The 19296-nt window shown below is 36.8% G+C and overlaps 1 protein-coding gene across 7 annotated transcripts in view; it reads left to right on the top strand.

Annotated features, from left to right (window-relative positions):
- The first annotated feature begins 2555 nt into the window (after positions 1–2555).
- ZNF366 (zinc finger protein 366) overlaps positions 2556–19296 on the top strand; it is a 36768-nt gene continuing 20027 nt past the window's right edge. For 2 of the 7 annotated variants that reach the window (XM_023943694.2, XM_023943695.2), the window contains exons 1-3: positions 2588–2737; positions 3824–3982; positions 17720–17789. The gene's annotated coding sequence lies outside the window, so the exon portion shown is untranslated. Of the gene's footprint in view, positions 2738–3823; positions 3983–4287; positions 4369–17719; positions 17790–19296 lie in introns of those variants that run through there. The other 5 variants (XM_023943696.2, XM_023943698.2, XM_023943697.2 and 2 more) reach the window with 5 other exon arrangements.

Below are 19296 nucleotides of genomic sequence, written 5' to 3'. Positions count from 1 at the left end.
TCATTTTGATAACAGCAGAGTGAGAAAAGGTTAAAGTAAAAATAACAATAAACTAGGCAATTTCCAGGCAATTTTCAGAACAGAAATGTTCTGAAAAGCACACCAACTTGTCCCTTAAAACCTGGGTATATATCATAGTGTCATGCTTTGCTACTTGATTTGCATGACTGTAGATACTAATGATTTTGTAATGCTTTTTTTCTTTTCTCTACAGTCAGTAATTGCACATTGACCTGACATACAAAAGACATGCATTGCAAAAGATATAACCTTGCAAGGTATTTTTCCGGCATGAAAATCACGGTTTTAGTGCATTTTCCTCATGGATTGTGATTTTCTGGCAGCAGTTGGGAGAAATTTGAAAAAGTAAGAGCAGGTCAAGTACTTCAGTGGCTGCATGCTGGGATTTGGCTGGGGCAACAAAGTCATGACCTCTTGAATGGTGGAAGGGCTGCTGACAATTGAACATGAGGTAGAAGTAAGTGAAAGAAGACCTCCCATCTCCTGCTGTCCTTGCTGAAGTAGGGGTCTCTCACAGTCCCCTTTAATCAGGATAGCAAAGCTTCATAACCTGTTGAAGGTACTTTGTAGATATCTGTGCAGCTCCTCAGCTTTGCAGTCCTCACAGAAAAGGAATCTGCTCTTAGAAGAAGTATAGGATAGCTGTGACAAGTCCTTCACAGAGGACTACACAGACTATCACATATACTCACAGATTTACTTAGTAATGATCCTAACTTCATCAGGATAGGTTTTCAAATATGCTTCTGCATAGGGTTTCTGATGGAGAGAAATAAAGATGCTACATAATGGCAGCGTACGGGGTTTCACCTGGAAATAAAAAAATATAAAACTATCTGGAATGGCCTGGAAGCTGCTACTATCTTCAAGATCATGAAAAACAATTTCAAAACAAAATTACAGGTTTTGTGCTATTAGGCTGACCCTGCAGGACAACACATTACTTTTGTGGCCTTCCATGTGCTTTCGTAAGGCTTGTGGCCTTACTTTCCTTGTGCTCAGTATGCAGAGGAGATACCTTTGATTAGGACCTCCATTTCCAAAAGACTTCACTTGCAGTTTATAATCTAAGTACATTGCATACTTTTGCTTTTAAAATTCACCCTTATGCTATGGTTTTGCCCATTTCAGAAAACTCTGGTGGTGTTGTAAGGCCAGAGATCACTGATAACACCTGCACTGCTGTCAAATGCTGATGTCCATTATAAAAGATTTAATTTTCTGAATATTAAGATGAAAGCCTCTCCAACCAAATAATGGCTACATATCTTCAGGCAGTAGAACCAGGAATCACGTGAAGGAACACAGGTGCTGAAGAACTACTTCCTATGTTGGTTTAAAGCCTATCAATTCTTGTTATTGTACAATGAATGAAACAGTAATCTCTATGAGATAACATAACAACTCATCCTTCCATTAAAACTGGATTTACAGTAGTAATCTAAATTATTACAGCAGCATTGATCTAGATAATTGCTTGCAGAGCAAAATCTGGGTGCAGAGTATGTAGGAGAAGGCCTTTTGAAAAGGCTTTTTTTAAAAACTCTTTCACAGAAATCAACCTGAATTGCTTGTTGAGAAGCAGCTCCATATTCACTGCTGCAATAGCAGACAAACTAAACACATAGCTTCATGCCAGTGTGAAGGTGTTTACTGGCAAGTATGTTAGAATGAAAAAAATTAATGGGAAAAAAAAAAGGAGCATCTAATCACTGCAAGTGACCTTCAGATGATAGATAAAGTTAGGGGGAAAGATACAAGCAAACAAAACCTCAGTGGAGCACAATGGGCTAAACTTATCCCAAGTATAACTCCAGCCAGCTGGCCAGTATCTGATTGTCAAAATATGTTTAATGGGGAAAGCAAGAAAGAAAGAAAGAAAGAAATTAAGTATAAAATCTGTTCTAAAACATAGTACATTGGTTCTGTTTGGATGAATCAGTATGCCTTCTGTAATGACATTCTTTGAGATCAATTGCTCATTACTGTACCACCAGTATCAAGATACGATCTTTGCCATTTTTCTGACCCCTTTCATCACCCTTCTTTTTCCCCCACAGTGTTCTATAAATAGCCAATGTGCTATTTTCTTGTGATCACTGTAAACAGGGGTTTTAGGCATTTTTTTTACCTATATCACCATGGAAACAAGATCTGTGTATACATCTATGATTAGTCTTTCTCTAGAGGACAAGCCTTCATTATCTATGCAAGCTTACGGCTAATTGTTCTGCATAAGATACGGGTGTCTTATTCCTACCTACCACTTTGGAAATTCATTTCATGTACTTGCACATAACAAGCTGTAAAGAAGGTTTTATGAAGCCAATAATGCAGATATAATACTTGAGGAATTCCTTTTGGATTGGATATATTTATTTTTCCAAACATTTTGTTTGAGAGAAAATGAGATTGCTATCTGCTGTTTCCTTATTTTTTGCAGGAAAGCAAAGGGTTGTTGACTTCCTCTCCCCTCCCTTCCTTCCTTCTTTCTGAAGGTACTGTACTCATCTGAAAAAAAAAAAAAAAAACCCAGAACGAAATGATTGTTCCTGTTCTCCTTCTTAAGTCATTTGAAACATTGTCCCTGCTAGTTTTCTAAGTTTACTGCAATCTCTGCACAGGGGGGAGGGAGACAGTGGGAGACAGAAACAGATATTACAAACATGAGAGCAGGTAGTGTTTAGGGCAAGACTCCTTCCAGCTTCAACAACTGGTAAGTTAAGTAAAATGCTTTTATGGTTAACTCTTTAGAAATGCAATATATTTATCTGCTTTTGTATTAAGAAAAAGTGTTAATCAGCTACACATTTAACTGATGAAAGAATAATAACTATATGCATTAACAAGCAGTCTATTTACGCTAGAGATACCTATAGTCTGGTTTTTAGATACTGGTGCTATTACCATATGGTCTAACCTATGCAGATAGGAAAATATTTTCCAATTAGGCTGATAATATTCACAATATAATCGACTGAATTTTGCATATATAAGTCCTGCTACTGGAATCTTGTCAAAGGCTTCACTAACTTTATCACAACAGTTCCAGCAAGATTCAATGGGCCATTGCTAAAACACAGAGAGGAGCTGTGTCATACAGGAATCAATGTATTTCATTTATCATCTGCCAGTACTGAAGTCTGCTCCAACACACCAACCTGTGCTGTACTGGGATAAGAATTACTGGGGCTGTTTTTTTTTCTCTTCAAACTGCATTGTGTTTAGGATTCCACATGTTTATCTCTACTCATCTGTGTATATGATTAGTCTAGGAACAATGACATTTAAGAGGTGGTAAGCTGGTTCCTGGATCTCACTTGGAAAAAAACAGAACAAAAGAAAAAGTTCATGTTGTGCAGTACATAGCAACACTGAGGCTGATCACTCATATCAGTAATAGGATGGACTCAATTGCATATCTCGTTTGCATTTTTGTAGACCTCAATAATGTTTTTTCATGTTGATCATAAATGCATCAGAACGATCAGAACTGCCATGTGAAATGAGTTAATGCAAGAGTAGGTTTCAAATATTGCATGAGAAAAATCCCCCCCTGCACGCTTCTGAAGAAGCAGAATGCAGAGGTGGGGCAAGAAATAGGACAGGTATCCATTTCCCTGCAGAAGGAGAATTTGCTCATTTTATGATTAAGTATTTCTTCAAGCTGCTGCTCTCTGAAGTGCAGGGTCCTCTGCAGGATGCCCAGAAACCAAACAGAGAGGCTACAAATGGTGGGCAGATATTGCAGAGGGCTGGCAGGCAGCTCCAGCTGCCCTGTTCTGAATCCTGCTCTCTCCAGGGCACCTGGGCTGCGCTTCCACCCTGGGACAGCCTCCTGCTTCCACCCCTTACTGAAGCAACTAGTGGAAAGGACTTTCTGCCTCCCTCCATCTGGTGTCTTTCTGCAGGTTTTTCCATAAGAAGAAATGATCTACCACAGATTCAGCCCAGTTTCTGGGTAAGTTGTAGATTCCTTATGCTTTGGGAGCAGCCAAAGGGGGCTCTGCCAAAGGAGATGGAAATAACTTGTTTCTTGAACTTCTTAGCTTAATGTTGCCACCCACTCTAGTTTGGTACAAGTTAATAGTTTATTCGGTTATACTTAACTCACAAATAATTTGTTATCTGCTAATAAAAAGTGTGTGCCAGGTCTTGCTGTGAAAACCACATCTTGACCTTGGGATATATGAGTTTATTTTTATATGATAGATACAGATATACTGATTGAAATTAAAGAAATTATTTGGACAGTTATTTTGACAGTTACATGACAAACACCTGGAATACCAGTTTTTACGTCAAGTGAGATGTATAGGAGTCTTCCTAACACACACAGAAAATTACGTAAGTTCTGTGTTTGTGGTGGTGTCTTGTTCAGACTGCAGGGTATTAGTCTGGATTGCAATCACTTGTAAGTTTTTAGTCTGGTTGGCTCAGAAGTTCAGTTTGCCATGCAGATAAAAGCAAGCTGCAGCCTTTAGGTACAGATTTTATTTCTGAAGATGATATGCATTAGTGTATTCTTGATTTAAACCATATATACAATAAATCCTTTCTCTGAGACATTGTCTGAAATACATAAATATGAAGAAAATTTGCTCAAATCATAGTAGGTGAACAAAAGCAGTACATACTGTTTTAAAACCCAGTCCCCAAAAATAAGCACAGAGAAAGAGTTTTTTAAAGGAATGCTTAGTAATTTGCATAGTAAAATACTTAGTAAAAAACAGACTTTGAATTTTGAGTTTCATTCTTATATTTTACCTATTAGGTTTACTTTCCCTTAAAAAATACATCTTTGTAAATGATGCAAAATGTAAATGCAATCCTTTGGAGTTTATTTATTTTCACGTTGTATAACTTATTGCCACAAGCACTGTAACATGATTTAGCACAACAGGAGCTTGTAACAGGACTAGTATCTTTCTTGAGGTGTCAGGAGGATGATTTTTTTTGGCTGATATGTTTTTCCTACATCCCTCAGATATTTACAGAAGAGAAAGTTATAATCTGAGTCTGTATTTGGTACAGATTTGCTACTAGTTTGCTGCACAAAATAAATATCTGTGCAATGAACTTTCAGTTATTTACCCCAAAGTTTGTGAGACACTGGACTGTTAATGGTTAATGACTCCACTCTTAAAATTATAAAAAATATTCACACAAAAAGCCAAGAATAAAAAGAGGCAGTTTGTTTTTATTTTGCTTAAAGTCTTACTGCTTCTGCTGCTAATAGCCATATTTTTGTATATAACATAAATAAATGGTCTGTCAGTGTATGTATTTCTTCAGAGAATTATTTAAAACCTTTATTTTCATTTGATGTGTTCTCAATTATAATGAAATAAAATATAGAAGAATATTGCTTTTGTTTGGAAATAGAAAAAAAAAAGCTATACCAGTAATGGCAGAGAGGTTACAGAAACAGTTTGTACCCTGTGGAAATCCCAAGTTAACAGGTCTGGTTCAAACAGCATAGAAGTGAAGTCTTTCTGTAAATGTCATTTGCATTTTTATGTTTAAGACCAGCTTCTTGAATGGTGTAGACTACTGAGATTTTTTGTCAGTACAGAGTAGTAGCACTGAGTTACATTCCTAGTAGCATTTTGGCATGTCTAATGTACATTTTTGACTAGAAGGTAATTTGTAGCTTTGAATATCAAGGAAGTTTTTTTTTTTTAATTGTCTTTCATTTTTACCAACAAGTGCATCAACAAAAGCCTTGTCTTAGGACTATCTGGGTGCAGAGCAGATGGTAAGGGTTTGACAAACATGATGTGCATTTCACAGATAAACAGTGTCGTGTCTTTAAGGTGCTGTTCCTAGTAGTCCCAGAGAGATATGCAGGATTTAGAACAGGTTAAGCATGAAGGGATGAATCATGGAAGCAATCCAAGACAAGCCCATACACTGAGACAGAGGAGTATGGATCTCAGACAACACTTACATTGCTTTCAGTCTTTGAAATTGCAAAGACTCAAAGGTGCAGAGAGATTTCTGAGTGGCCTGCTCCACTCTTCTGGACATGTCAGCAGAATGTCATCAAAAGAAAAAAAAGCAGTAAAGGCTGCATAAGGTAACGGGGATTTTCTGTGGCTGTGGTTAAGGGACACAAATCAATGGTGTGTAAGGCAACATCTTGCGCACTAGTTGATATGAAATGATCCATAGTTTCTGAGCACGAATGTATGTTCTTCAGTACCAATGGATCCAATCAGACTGCTCCTCAAAACAGACCTTATAAGTGCTGTGAGACTGCTACAGGCTGTTGTCAAATTATTCCTTTGTTTGATAGATTAATTTTATAACCCAACAAATTTTTAAAAATAAACCACCAATTAAAACCAAATAGTTATTTTAATAGTTATTTTCTTCTCAAGTCCAGTAGTTTTCCATGATTTACCTTACAATCTCAGAAGATCACAAAAAAGAAAGGAATGTCATCTTGGAGAAGAAATAATTATAGAGACACAAATAATGCAAAGCCTTTGAAAAGAAAGAAACAAATCGGGGGGAGTGGGGAGGGGAGGCAAAGAGACTAAAATTTGGTTTGGATTATTCTTCTTTTTCCGTAAATTTTCTATTCTGAAATTGAGATTGCAGCTTTCCATTGCCGTAAAAATGCAGTAGCATTTTATAAATTATATTCAGATTTTTATCCAAAGAAAAGTCCTAAGTTAATCTGCAGCAGTTATTTAAAACATGCATTGAATTGCATGATGATTGTGTATTTTTTGTTTACATATACTTGACAGGGACTAGTCCTTCTTGCTTGACTTCTAAAATACTTATGATCCAATGAAAAATATTACTTAATGTTTGGTTTAGCTCCTTCCAAATGTAAAAATTTTTTGACTTTCTTCTGTAAAACAGATGGTTTTATACATATTACTCTGCTCTTGATAAGTGAAACACAGCATTTTGTTTCTCATTTTTCTCAACTAACAATTCTTAATGTACTGTAAAAACTTGTAATGTCACTGGTAGTAATTAAGCTAAGTAATCATGCAGTAAAAAAAAAATATTTTTGTGCTCTGGAGATTATGAGAAGAAATTATGTGAATAATTGCTTTTTTTTTAAAAAAAAATTGTAATTTCCTGCTTTTCATGTTAGAAAAAACTGTTATTAATTATTTAAATGTAGGATGAAAATACCACCCTATTTTTAATTTCTAATCCCTTCCTCCCTCTTCTACCACAAAAGCTAAAACACTAACACATTTTCCTTCTATTCTGTGGATGTGCAGGAATTAATTTGATGTAAAGAAAAAAATCTTAGCATGAAAAGTGTGTTCCCTGAAAACCTATTTTCCCCTTTCATTCTTCAAAAAGTAAACCTGGAAATACTCTACTTTTCGTCTGAATATGCTCATTAGAAGCATTAGAATTCAGAGAACACTGAAAAATACGAAGTTGGAGATTGGTTTAATTACAAAAAGCTACAAGGTAACGTGAGTCTCCTACACTGATAACATCACCTTTTGCTAAGAACTTGAGACAGGTACAACCAATTTGAAATTGAAAGCAAGGCTGTGAGAAGGAGCATGCCTTTTTATCTGTTTTTCTCCAATGATGTTGTAGTAGAAGGGATGATAATGTACAGCAAGTAGGCATCACCCACAGACAGTCCTCTGTCTGGAGGCCTGATGAAGAATAGACACCACCTGATTTCCCTGCATGGAAGAATCTTGGTCTTCCCACAAAGGAGGACCAGATGTGATGGCTCTGGGAGAGAAGCATGTGGCTTTGCCCCTTCCTGTTCTGACACCAGCCCCTCTGATAAGCCACAAGTGTTTTGGCTGGGAAGGACAAGATGACTTCTGGTCTTCCTTTTAATTCATTTGTTGCTATTCCTGGTTGTGAAAGAACTTATACTTCAGTCTTCCCTTTTTAGGGTTGCAATGTAACTGTTAGACCCTTTTTGCAGTGATGAAAGCCTTCCTGTTTTGTGGTGGGCTCTATGCTGGATCTGCTACTACGGACTTTGTAAGCTGGAAAGAGTATGTGCTCTTACAATGTGCTCTTATGCAATACACTGGATTTAAACCAAATCAAAAGGTATCCAGGATGGATGTGCTGGAATCTAAATTCACTGACTATTTCAGGTTTAGTTGTTTCTCTGAGCTGCTTTCTAAAGCATGTAGTGTTTCAGCTTGGTGTTTCAGCTCCAGAAAAAAAATTGAGAGCATTATTTGAAAAGGGGGCATCTGTTATACAATACTTCCAGTTAGCATAATATTTTTCTACTAGTCTGCTTTTTCTTAAAAGTATTTAGAGTACATGTGTAATGAAAACAATATCAGGAGGTGGAAAGGGAAGGAATGACCTGTTTTTAGAGAATCTGTCAGCTTCTAAAGAACAGCAGAAGTTGTTTGAAGCATCTGGTAGGCACCAGCCCATGCTGGGTCAGTTCCTTAGTACAGATTTCTGAAGCTGTGAAGATCATCCTGTATTTGTACAAAACCATTGTCCTGTGATAGGAATTCCAGAAAACTGTAGAAGACCTCCTCAAAGATCAAGCTAACAATTTGTTCATAGGTTCACCAGAAATTAAGCCCATCCATTTATAAATGAGCAGGATTTTTTTTTTTTTTTCTATAGAACCATAGAGCAAGGAATCACACCAGTATGAATGCTATATCAGTGCTATATGATTTCTTGCATAATGTTGCACTCATAATATGAAGTCACCAAGATTTCTGGAAGAATTTTGTGTCTATAGGCAGCATTTTGTCAGGATGTCACAGAAAAAGTCACATATGCCAGAGAAATCATGCTCACCAACATCTCTTTCCTCTGCCAGCAAAATGGAGATATCTGTCTCTCATTCCAAACACATTAATTGACTTTTTCACATCCCACAGAAAGTGAACCCCACCTAAACTTCAACCACAGGTAAAGAATGCAGTTGAATGGTTGTCACTGGATTCTGCGGGCCAATGATCAGGACTCAGGTTCATCCTAAAGACTTGCTGCAAGAATTAGTTTGTTTCCTGCTAAAAAACAATGAACAGGCTCCCACTGGAAGATGGTGAATCTGGTTAGGACAGTAAGTCATGACAGAATTTACTGGGTAATGTTCCCATGCTCAGATCAGAACCTTACCTGTTTTATCTCCTAAAATACAGCAATAATTCCTATTGATTTTCCCAGGATTTGTATGTGGTGCTTGTTTGTTCCAGGGAAAAGGTCCTGGGTAGAATGATTGTGGGTGGGGTTGTGGAGGTGTGGGCAGGGATTGGTAGAGACAGTTATGTTAATACATACGGTGACTTCTCACAAAAACTTCATTTTATGATGCTAGTTGGCCATCCTTAGTCATGCTGTAGAGTCACAGTGGTTTGATAGGGTTTCTTTGTTTCCTTTTCTCTGTGATGAAAATCTTAACTGAGTTAGTATCCAGAGCAAGTCTTTGTCATCACTCATGGTGAAAGATTAGTACTAGAGTGGTTGTGAAATGTTCAGAATTTCAGGTTTCAAACTATGTTGATTTTCTTCTCACTTTTTTTTTTTTTTGGCAAAAAGTAATTGCTTATTTATTTGTGATCCTAATCTCTGTTCCAGTATCTGCTGGTGATACTTGGCTACATCTGAGCTGTCTTACCCATTCAATATGCTAGTTTATTGAATTCAGTACAATTAGTGTTTGAAATCTGTTTCAGTTCAAAGTAATTAACCTCAATAATTTCTCCCCATATTGACCAAAGGAATTTGTTTTCTAATTGATGGAAATTGCAGAAACAAGATAAAATCAGTTTTGAATTTCAGATTTTCTGTAGTTTTGGGAACAAACTTGTACTTATTTTTAAAACTTTCTACAAGTTAGCAAAATCATTAAGAGCAATACACAGGATGTGTTTTGGGTATCAGAGGGGGAAGGTATCTTTGTTGTTCAGACAAGGACAAGATTCAAATTTGGCACCACAATGAAGGGCAAAGGCAGAGAGGAAGGTATCTTAAATTACTTGTTGCACGCACTTCATAGGATAAATTACTTGTTGCACGCACTTCATAGGATAAATTACTTGTTGCACGCACTTCATAGGATTAGACAAAAATGACATTTTGTGCTGGAACTGAAGAAGTAAACACATTTCTCTTCAAATTAAATAAAATAATTTTAATGAAATGAGCCCTCTTTGAATGAAATTTTGAGATGTATGTGCAAGCTACAGTTTTTCTGGACAATGAATACATATTCAGCGCAGCTTCAAAGCTTTAACAGAGGTTTTATGCTCTGGCAGTTTGGAAAGCAGAACTCCCTAATAACAATACAAATATATCAAAAGAAGTTCCTTCCAGTGTCTCAGCAATTTGCCTTAAGAGCCTTTTTAAATTCTGTCTTATTGATTTGATTCCTGCTTTTTCCTTGTTGGATCTCAACAAGACAAACACAGTGGTATCCTAAGAACAGCATTGATATGTTCTAATTCCTTTACTGTATTTTCTGTTGTACTTAGGTTCAAAGGGAAATATCTAAGTCATTACTAAGCCAGCTTAATTACAAGTGAATAATAGAGGCTAATAAGGATTAATCAGTCTTTATAGCCAAGCAGCTTTTCCAGCAAGAAATCTGCTCAGTCTTCAGCTGAAATAAAATGTATTCATCTTTCCTAAATGGAAAGGAAAGCATTATCTCGTAATTACTTTTAATAACTGGACACCAAGCGGAGCGTTTGGTAGCAGATATGTTTTTATAAATACACACACACATACGCCCACATAAATATATACTCACTTCTGTTACTTTGTGAGTGAAATCCTCTTCTTTCAGTTCTTGTAGGATATAACATGTCTTACTGAAACACATGGTACCTACCTCTTTAGCAACCTTCAGTTTCACTATGAGTTTTGTATTGTGTGAAACAAGGAATTGAGCACAAAAGAAATACCAAAAGCAGTGGTCTTGCTGAGGGCTAATAATACTCTTCCATGTTTAAAGAAACCTAGCCTTTCATTAAAACTTAAGCTGTTTTGGAAACTTTTTACAAAATCTCTTCCATATGATCCTCTTCTCCCATGGCCCTTTTCCAATTATGTGTGCACATTTTATCTGGTCCTTTCTTTTTTGAGGTGCATGCGATGCCCATAAGGTGCCATTAACTGCTGATGGAGGAGCCAGCTGGCTGGCTCAAAGAACCAAGCTGAACAAGCTGAAGGTGGCCCTTAGCTACCCTTTAAGACAACAAAGAGATGGGAGGAGAATAGACCATCTCTCTGGCCTCCATGTAGATGATAAGGACACTGGGATTACAGTAGGAAGAAAAGCTCAATGTATTTCCTTTTTAAAGGTCATGAATGCCAGTTAAAGGTTTGCTTTCAAAATAACAGCTCAAGTAGGACAGAACAAGGGTTATGGAAGGGCATGCTTTTTTGATCATTCTAATTTTGGATGTTCTTCATAGCTCTGTTATTTTTCTTAAAATAACAGCTCAAACTCTCTCCATTCTGTTTATAGTGTTTAATGATTGTGCATTTTAGGTTGAAAGATTATATCCAAAGTGTTCTTTACACTCTACACTCTACCAACATCACTATTTTACTACAAAATTCTTCCTAATATTTATATTATTAATTTGTTCTTCTGTTTACTCTGTCTCTTTTTGCAGCTGTATGGAGAGAAAAAAAAAATCCTAAAGCTCCATGGATGTTATTTGATAATTTTCCAGTGGAAAAACTATTTAACACATAGGATTCCTACAGTGCTAAAAATGTATTATTTAAATTGGCAGTGGCAGATATGGGATAGACAGGAAACAGGGATGGAGTGATAGCTCTTCTATAAACAGCGATTAAAGTGACTCCACATACTTTTTAAAGGACACATCCTTGGTTCCAGCCTGTGGCATGAGATTGCCTTATCCACTTAAGAAAGGGAAGAAATTTGTCTAATGGTCATCACCTCACAGCAGTCTAATCCCAAATCTTCTTCTCAGCTACACCCCAGATATTCCATAATTATTTCACTACAACACGGATGATGTCAGAGAGAGAATTAAGTTGGCTGCTTAAGATGAGAGTTGTTTAACTGAGTAATTAATTGAGCTGGCCAATCCATCATTAATTCCAATGCCTAGTGAGGGCAGGACCAAATTGCATTTGCAGCCTGTCACTGGTACCAGTTACACTTTGTACATTTCAAATTCTTTTACTACATTTGCTGGAAAATGTTACCCTTATGGCAAACCTGATCTAGTCCTGTAAGAATATTTACATGTAACTGAATATATACTGGCAACATCAGATTTGGGGAAAAATACAAGAGTCACAAGATGGGAGACTGATTTATTTCCCTTCCAAGGAGTTTGGACTCACATCACTAACCTCTCAGGGGAGCGCTGTAGCTAAGGCTCATGCTGGTGACTTTGGACTCCTTTGGCTGGGGCTGGACCTTTAGACTAATAAAAGTGCAATTGCCAAGGGGCAGGGAGCAGCGGGAAGTCAGATGTGATTGTTAGGGGCTTGTAGACTTCAACCTTCTGGAGCCTGGACCCTCCAAGGTGTAACTTCAGGTTACAATCTGTTTGCAGGATGTTTTCTAAGTTGCCTGAAGACCAGGTGGAAAGCTGACATAATATGCCATCTGGTTTCTTGTTTCTTCATGAGACCAGTGTCTTGGATTATACTGCTAGCCTGAGCTGATATGCCTGGTTTTACATCCTCCTGTGCCTCACCAGAGGTGAGCTCTGTTTCCTTGAAGCTACACTTAGCAGGTTTTTGGGGAGGAACAGTGGAAGGCAAGAGGTTGGACCAGAGCCCACCCTGCTGTGGGTAGGAATGGGGCAGAGCTACACTGTGAACCCAGAGGTCTGCCAGCAAACAGCTGTTCCCTTTCCCTTGCACTCCAAAGCAGCTTTGAATTCCATGTTAGTACCAGCAAATCAGGCAGATGCAGTTGCTCAGCTGAGGATATAAAATCTTGTCCCCTTTACACACTTTTAGACCATACAATTTGCTGTGCCTTGCAGGCTCCCACCATGTGTAGCTTGTGGTCTGTGGTGACTTTGTGTAAGCAGCTAACTCTTCAGAGTTTGTTGACTTAATGTTCATTTCATTATGCAGGTTGCGTCTGTGTTGCTGATCATTTTAGCAAACAGAATAGAGAAGTAGATAGGGAGTGAACAACAGATAAAATACAGAAGTGAAGAGCGAAGAACAGAAGAGAAGAATTAAGAAAACTCAGAAACAGGAAGAAAAAGAAAAAAGGAGAAAGGAGGATAAGATAAAGAAAAATAAAGAACAAAAGCAGTGTCCTAAACAATACTCAAAAATTACTTTGTTCATAACCTGAAATGATTGGAGAGGTCCACAGGGCTAAGTACTGCTAGAGGCATTGCCAGGAAGCCCCTAGGGTAGATAATCTGTGGGTAACACAGACATACTGTTCTGTCACCCTCACCCACTCCCTTGTTAGGCGAGGGAGGAATAGAGAGAATGATAGCAAAGGTGTCCCTTAGAATAAGGACAGAGCACACATAAAAACAACAAGAGGGACAGCAAACCATTTTGCTAAACTGACAACTAAGCTCTCACACACGAGAGAGAAAAGAAACATATCTGCAGCTACCTCATTACAGAATCTGTCAACTTATTTTTAGTTCAAATTTGATTAGTGTAAACATGGAAAAGTAAATTATGACATAAACCCTATAAACACATGTGATGCCACAAACAGTACCCCAGCTTTGGCAGGCTGCATGTTAGGACTGCCACAGACTTTTGGCATAGGAAATCTGAATATCTAGTTTAGATTATTTCAGTAATTATCAAAATAAAAATGATCTGTAAGTTATGTGAAAAGTGAATGTGTATAATTTTGATAGTATTTTAAGGCATTTTATCTATTATAATGAATACCAAAGTAACTATACTCCCGTGAAAATGCTCACAGTGCCTTGCTCTCTGAAAATGAATACAACCAATGAAACAAATGAATACAATTTACACACAAATCCAAGATGATTTCAAAGACTATAGTCAGTGCAGGCAAATGGGTATGTTAAACTTCTGCATTTCTCAGCTAATATACAAAAAATTATGCAACTTAAACAGTTGAAATTTGGGAGAAGCAAAGACAATGCAGGGAGACAATTTCTATTTCACAGTTTTCTGTGAGAAGACCCATTTCTTTGTATTGGTGACACCTTCCAGACAATATTAATGCAGCAATGCTGGATAAGAAGCCCTAAGACCAGAAGGAATATCTAAAATGACTGAACTTCAAACATGAAGTTAGGATGATACTAAAATAGCAAATGAAGGGGAAAATAATTTAAGAAATAAGATATCCTTGAAAGTTCATTACTTGTTGTATGTTTACTGTGTCATATCAAGCAGCCAGATTTTTAATCAATTAACTTTCTTTGATTTTCATTAAGCTTGTCTGAAAAGGTTGCCACCTGCTGACATACGTTCTGAATATATTTTTTTTTCATTTGGTTGAGGAATAGATGGGTTCCTATCTCATTGGGCAACAGAACCCATAACAAATAATGAGGCAAACTGAGAAGTACTTTCAGATATCATTGGAAGTCTTCCCACAGGCCTTAGTGAGGTCTGGTTATGTCCTATGGAGAATTACAAAGATTATCACTTTTCTCTTACCAAGTATTCACTGAGGGAAAAACCCCACATATGTTGATAGAAAGAAGAAGTTTTATCCTGAAGCCTACTACCAGCAGATGAAGGTAATTTCCCAGGGAGAAGTGAAAAGACAGTGATCTTCTTATTACTATCACACTGATGTAGGAAGAAAAAACCTGATCTGGTCCACTTCTCATTTTCAGTTATTCCAGATCATGTTCATGAACAATTGTTTACTTACTTCCAATTCCTGTTCTATTAGTGATGGTAATCCAAAAAGGGAAGAGGAATATTTATGGCAGTATCTTTATCTTGATTGTACTGTGCAATAAAGCAGACATATCTCTTGTAAAATGCATAGAACAAGAAACCTTATCTCCACAGACAATTGAGCTAATGGTTAAATCATTGACTTCATTTGACACTGGATCCACATGCATGTGAGACTGAGAAAACTAGTGTTTGTAGAAGTGGTATGGAAAAGGATTTGACTAAACCCAATTACTATTATTCCCAGCTCAGGTTTGTTTTTCTAAAAACTTCCATTATATTTGTGTCTCCTCATCAACATCTGCACTCATTGATTTTGGATACTTTCTGTAAATCCATACTTATTTTTACAAGGTAGTCTAAATTTTTGTCTTCTCACAGCTCCAAACTATGGCAGAAAATGTGCTCTTTTAATTTATAATATAAATAATCTTTTAAGTTAGCTTCAAATATTGTAGCTTATAGAATACAATAGAAGTTTCAATAGAAACTTGAAGGCTGATATGGGTGTCTTAATATATACTTAATTTATATATGATATGCACACAGTTTATATAATCAGATTATTTATGAACGATGAATTTATTAGCATACACTCCATATATGTTAATGGGGTCCATTTTTCAAAACATTCTGCTTGAAATGTGGATATTTATGCCTGGAGAACATGGTTGGTTTGACACTGATTTTAAGGAAATTCTGATGTGGGTTTGGACATGTTTTATTAACTTTGGCCTAGAAGGATCCATGCCTTCACTGAAGGAAAATAGCAGGGAAAATTGTAAGGAGGCATCAGATGTGTACTACCTGAAAATTCTTGGTTACCAGTAATGAAAATTTTCACCTCAGTTCAGGTGTTCTTGGCATTTCCAAACCACGGAAAATAAGTTAAAGCAGTCTAGATTCAGTAGGGAGCACTTCACTTCTGAAATGAAGTTAATTCAGTATAATAAAATCCCTCAGTCAGATCCTGAGACAGATGCAAGTTTTGCATAAATAGCAAATGAGAGAAAACTGTGTAAATAATTTGCTGCTTAGTTCAACAGCTGTATAACTGAATACATTTAAACCCAAAACATATTTGGAAGAGGAGACTGAGAGCTCATTAAACCCATTAAAATAATGATAATTATCTCCATAATAACAGTTGACAAGAATCAGTGATTGAAAAAACCCAGCTGGTTGTTCAATAAAGCTGAAGCTCACCAACTGCTCAACTTTAGCTCAAGAAACAAAATAGTGTTAAATATGCCAGTAATCCGTCCCACATCCAACAGAAACATCTGTTAGCTTTAATTCTTTGCTTGTAGGTGCCCATATTTCAGGCCTCAAAAGGAGAGCAGAATTGCACTCTTACAGGGCATGGTCTCTTCAGTCCTACATGTTCAATTAAATATGGATTTCTCTTCCAGAGAAGATAAGCTGTTCAGCCAATTTGGCCCCCGTCAGATTCCCTCACTTTTGTCTGCTTCATCTTCTTCTGAAGGAGAAAACATAAGTGCAAATCTCCTAATAAAGTAACCCATTTAACTTTGTCATACCCCTTTCATTCATCTTAGCTTTATTTCTGTCTGTAAGATTGCGTTGCCCAGGGAAAAAATCAGAACAGTTGTAGCCAGTGTTTAAATTTGAGAAACTCCATAACCTCACATTTTTTATGGCTGGACATTTCTATAGACAGAAAACACTTTCATCCATTCAGGAACCAGAATCTTGATTCTACTGAATTCTCAAGAAAATTTGCTGTTCACTCCTGTAATGGGTATTAACTGGAGATATATTTCCTTGTAGAATGAATAGCATCATTTATATGCTTTCTTTAATCCTTTTGTCTTAGAAATGAGTGGACATGGGAAAGTAAATGGTGATTTTATATTCTGTATTAAACTCTCTTCCTCTTCCATGGAAATTAACAAGATTATTAGCTACTGCATAGATACTGTATTTCAGAAATTCCTCAAAAACTGTCTCAACTCACTGAAACATTTATTGCTTTGAAAGGGCAGGAAGAGTTAATTTGTGGTTCTATTCTTTAAAATACTGTATTTCCATTTACATAAAGAAAAAAAAAATTGAGGATGCTTGTCTCTTCTACAGAAATTGATTTGGTTTGGGAGAGCTCAGTTTAGTGGGAGTTCTTATGTTTATGGACCAATACAGCATGGAAACTCAGTGAGTTTCCATCCAAACTTTCAAAACCTAATACCTTATATATTACTGATAAAAGCTAGAATTTTCAATGGCCATCCAATATTTAGAATCACACTACATAGCACTACATTTTAAATAATGAGTTCTGCAGAAAGAAAGAAGTTTTAAAGTCCTGAAATAGGAAACACAAAAGGTCCCCAGGGGATATCTGAATATAAATATATTTAAATAAAAATAAATATTAAAATAATGTAAAAAAAAATATTCAAATTTCTTCCCTGCCTTGTTTGTTGTTGAGTATTAAAATGACTTCTGCTACTCCAGATCCAGGTAGAAATATAGTACTGTGGACTGTACTAAAACCTTAAAGTTTTCTGCTTATTCTTTATAGGAATTATTTAAAGAACAAGGGACTGTTCCCTAAGTATATTTTGCATTGCTGATGTCTTTGTGGAATTAAGTTCTGAGCGTAGTTAAAATCATACCTCCATTCAAATTAGCAAGGTTTTGCTACCAGAATGAAAGAAGAAATAATTAATGTATATATCATGGCAATTTCAGGGGAAGAAAAACTAACAAGTATGGTGATCCGTATTTAGACTTCCCCTTTCCTTTTAAGTCCTCTTGTGTTGGATTATACAGCATGTCCCTGATAGAGCTGGTCACTGACTATAAACACTTTCTCTTGTAGGATCGGTCCTGTGATGCCTGTAGCTGTGGCCAGTGGAATAAGCCCACAGGCTCAGTGAAAGCACCCAAAGGTTAGTAGTGCAAGGAAAATGTTTATTTCTAGTAATTTCAAGGAGTTCTACAGGTCTGTGCTCCAGAAAGAGTAGAACTTTGCACAACTGTGTGTTTGGAAGAAGGGAGTAACTGGCAGCCAGGAAACAAGTGAAACAATTAGAAACAACTCACTGTCATTTCTGTGTACATTTGGTAGCATTTCAATAATCCAACAGAAGCAGTAAATAACATAGCTGGGTCCTCAATTTTTATAGGCTTTCTAAATAATTTTATACCATTATTGCTGGGGGAAAATGAGATATAAAGTTGAAAAATGTTTGAGGCATATACTTCGTAGGAAAGATTTTGGTCGTTAAGTATTACGTTCAAATTGTGCGAGTTTACTAAAAAGGATTTTTAAAAGCAATTTTTTCTCTTTTGTAAAGAGGTTGAGAATTTTTCAGTATTTGGGAGATTCCCTTCCCCTTCTCCCTTTTTAATAAGCCAAACGTTTGTACACAAAGAGTTTTCAAGACCTAACTTTTCCTTATTTTGACCAGGGAGCTAGGGTGACAAGTAAACATTAGGATAAATACCCAGTAAAATTTCCCTCTTATGGAATATACATACATAAACTACATATATATGTGTGCATGCACACAGACATAGTGTGTGGTTTTGGGTACCACATTTTATGAAGCATATAGATGAAGATGGTGAAGGGCCTTGAGGGGACACCATATGAGGAGCAGCTGAGGCCACTTGTCCTCTTCAGCCTGGAGAAGAGCAGATTGAGAGAAGATCTCATTGCAGTCTACAACTTCCTCATGAGGGGAAGAGGCAGGGAAGGTACCAATCTCTTCACTTTGGTGACCAGTGACAGGAATTGAGGAAACAGCCTGATAGAGAGTCAGGGGAAGTTTGGTTGGAGTATCAAGAAAAGGTGTTTCACTCAGATGGTGGTTTGGCCCTGGAAGAGGCTCCCAAGGGAAGCAGTCACAGCACCAAGCCTGACAGAGTTCAAGAAGCATTTGGACAACAGTCTCAGGTACATGGTGTAATACTTGAGGGTGTCCTGTGCAGGACCAGGAGCTGGACTTGGATAATCCTTGTGGGTCCCTTCCAAATCAGGATATTCCATGATTACCTGAACTGATATTATGTATATATATGTGCACTGTTTCTAATCGGTATGCTAACAACTGAAAGTAATACTGTGGTATAATTATGAGATATTTGTCCAAGTTGTAAGCAATTATTTTATCTTTTTCCTTCTATCCAATGTGGTTTTTGAGTCATACGTTTAGATATCCTTCAATTTTTCCTTCAGTTGGTCCTTCTTCTTTGTGAATTGTTTGATCCTTTTGTCAAAACTTTCCATCTTAGTGTTTTTTCACTTTTATCTCAAAGATAAAATTATCCTACACTCTGCACTATTAGAAGGAAACAATCTGTTTGCAAGAAGTTTTTTAAGATGCCTTCTCTCGCCCATGGTCTAACTAGGTCACAGAGATTTACTTTCATCTATCTTTAGAAGAAGGCTTA

This window comes from Cyanistes caeruleus, chromosome Z (genome assembly GCF_971803275.1).
Source record: "Cyanistes caeruleus chromosome Z, bCyaCae1.hap1.1, whole genome shotgun sequence".
NCBI lineage: Eukaryota > Metazoa > Chordata > Aves > Passeriformes > Paridae > Cyanistes > Cyanistes caeruleus.
Note: the sequence above shows the minus strand (reverse complement) of the source record. Positions and strands in the feature narration are given on the sequence as shown.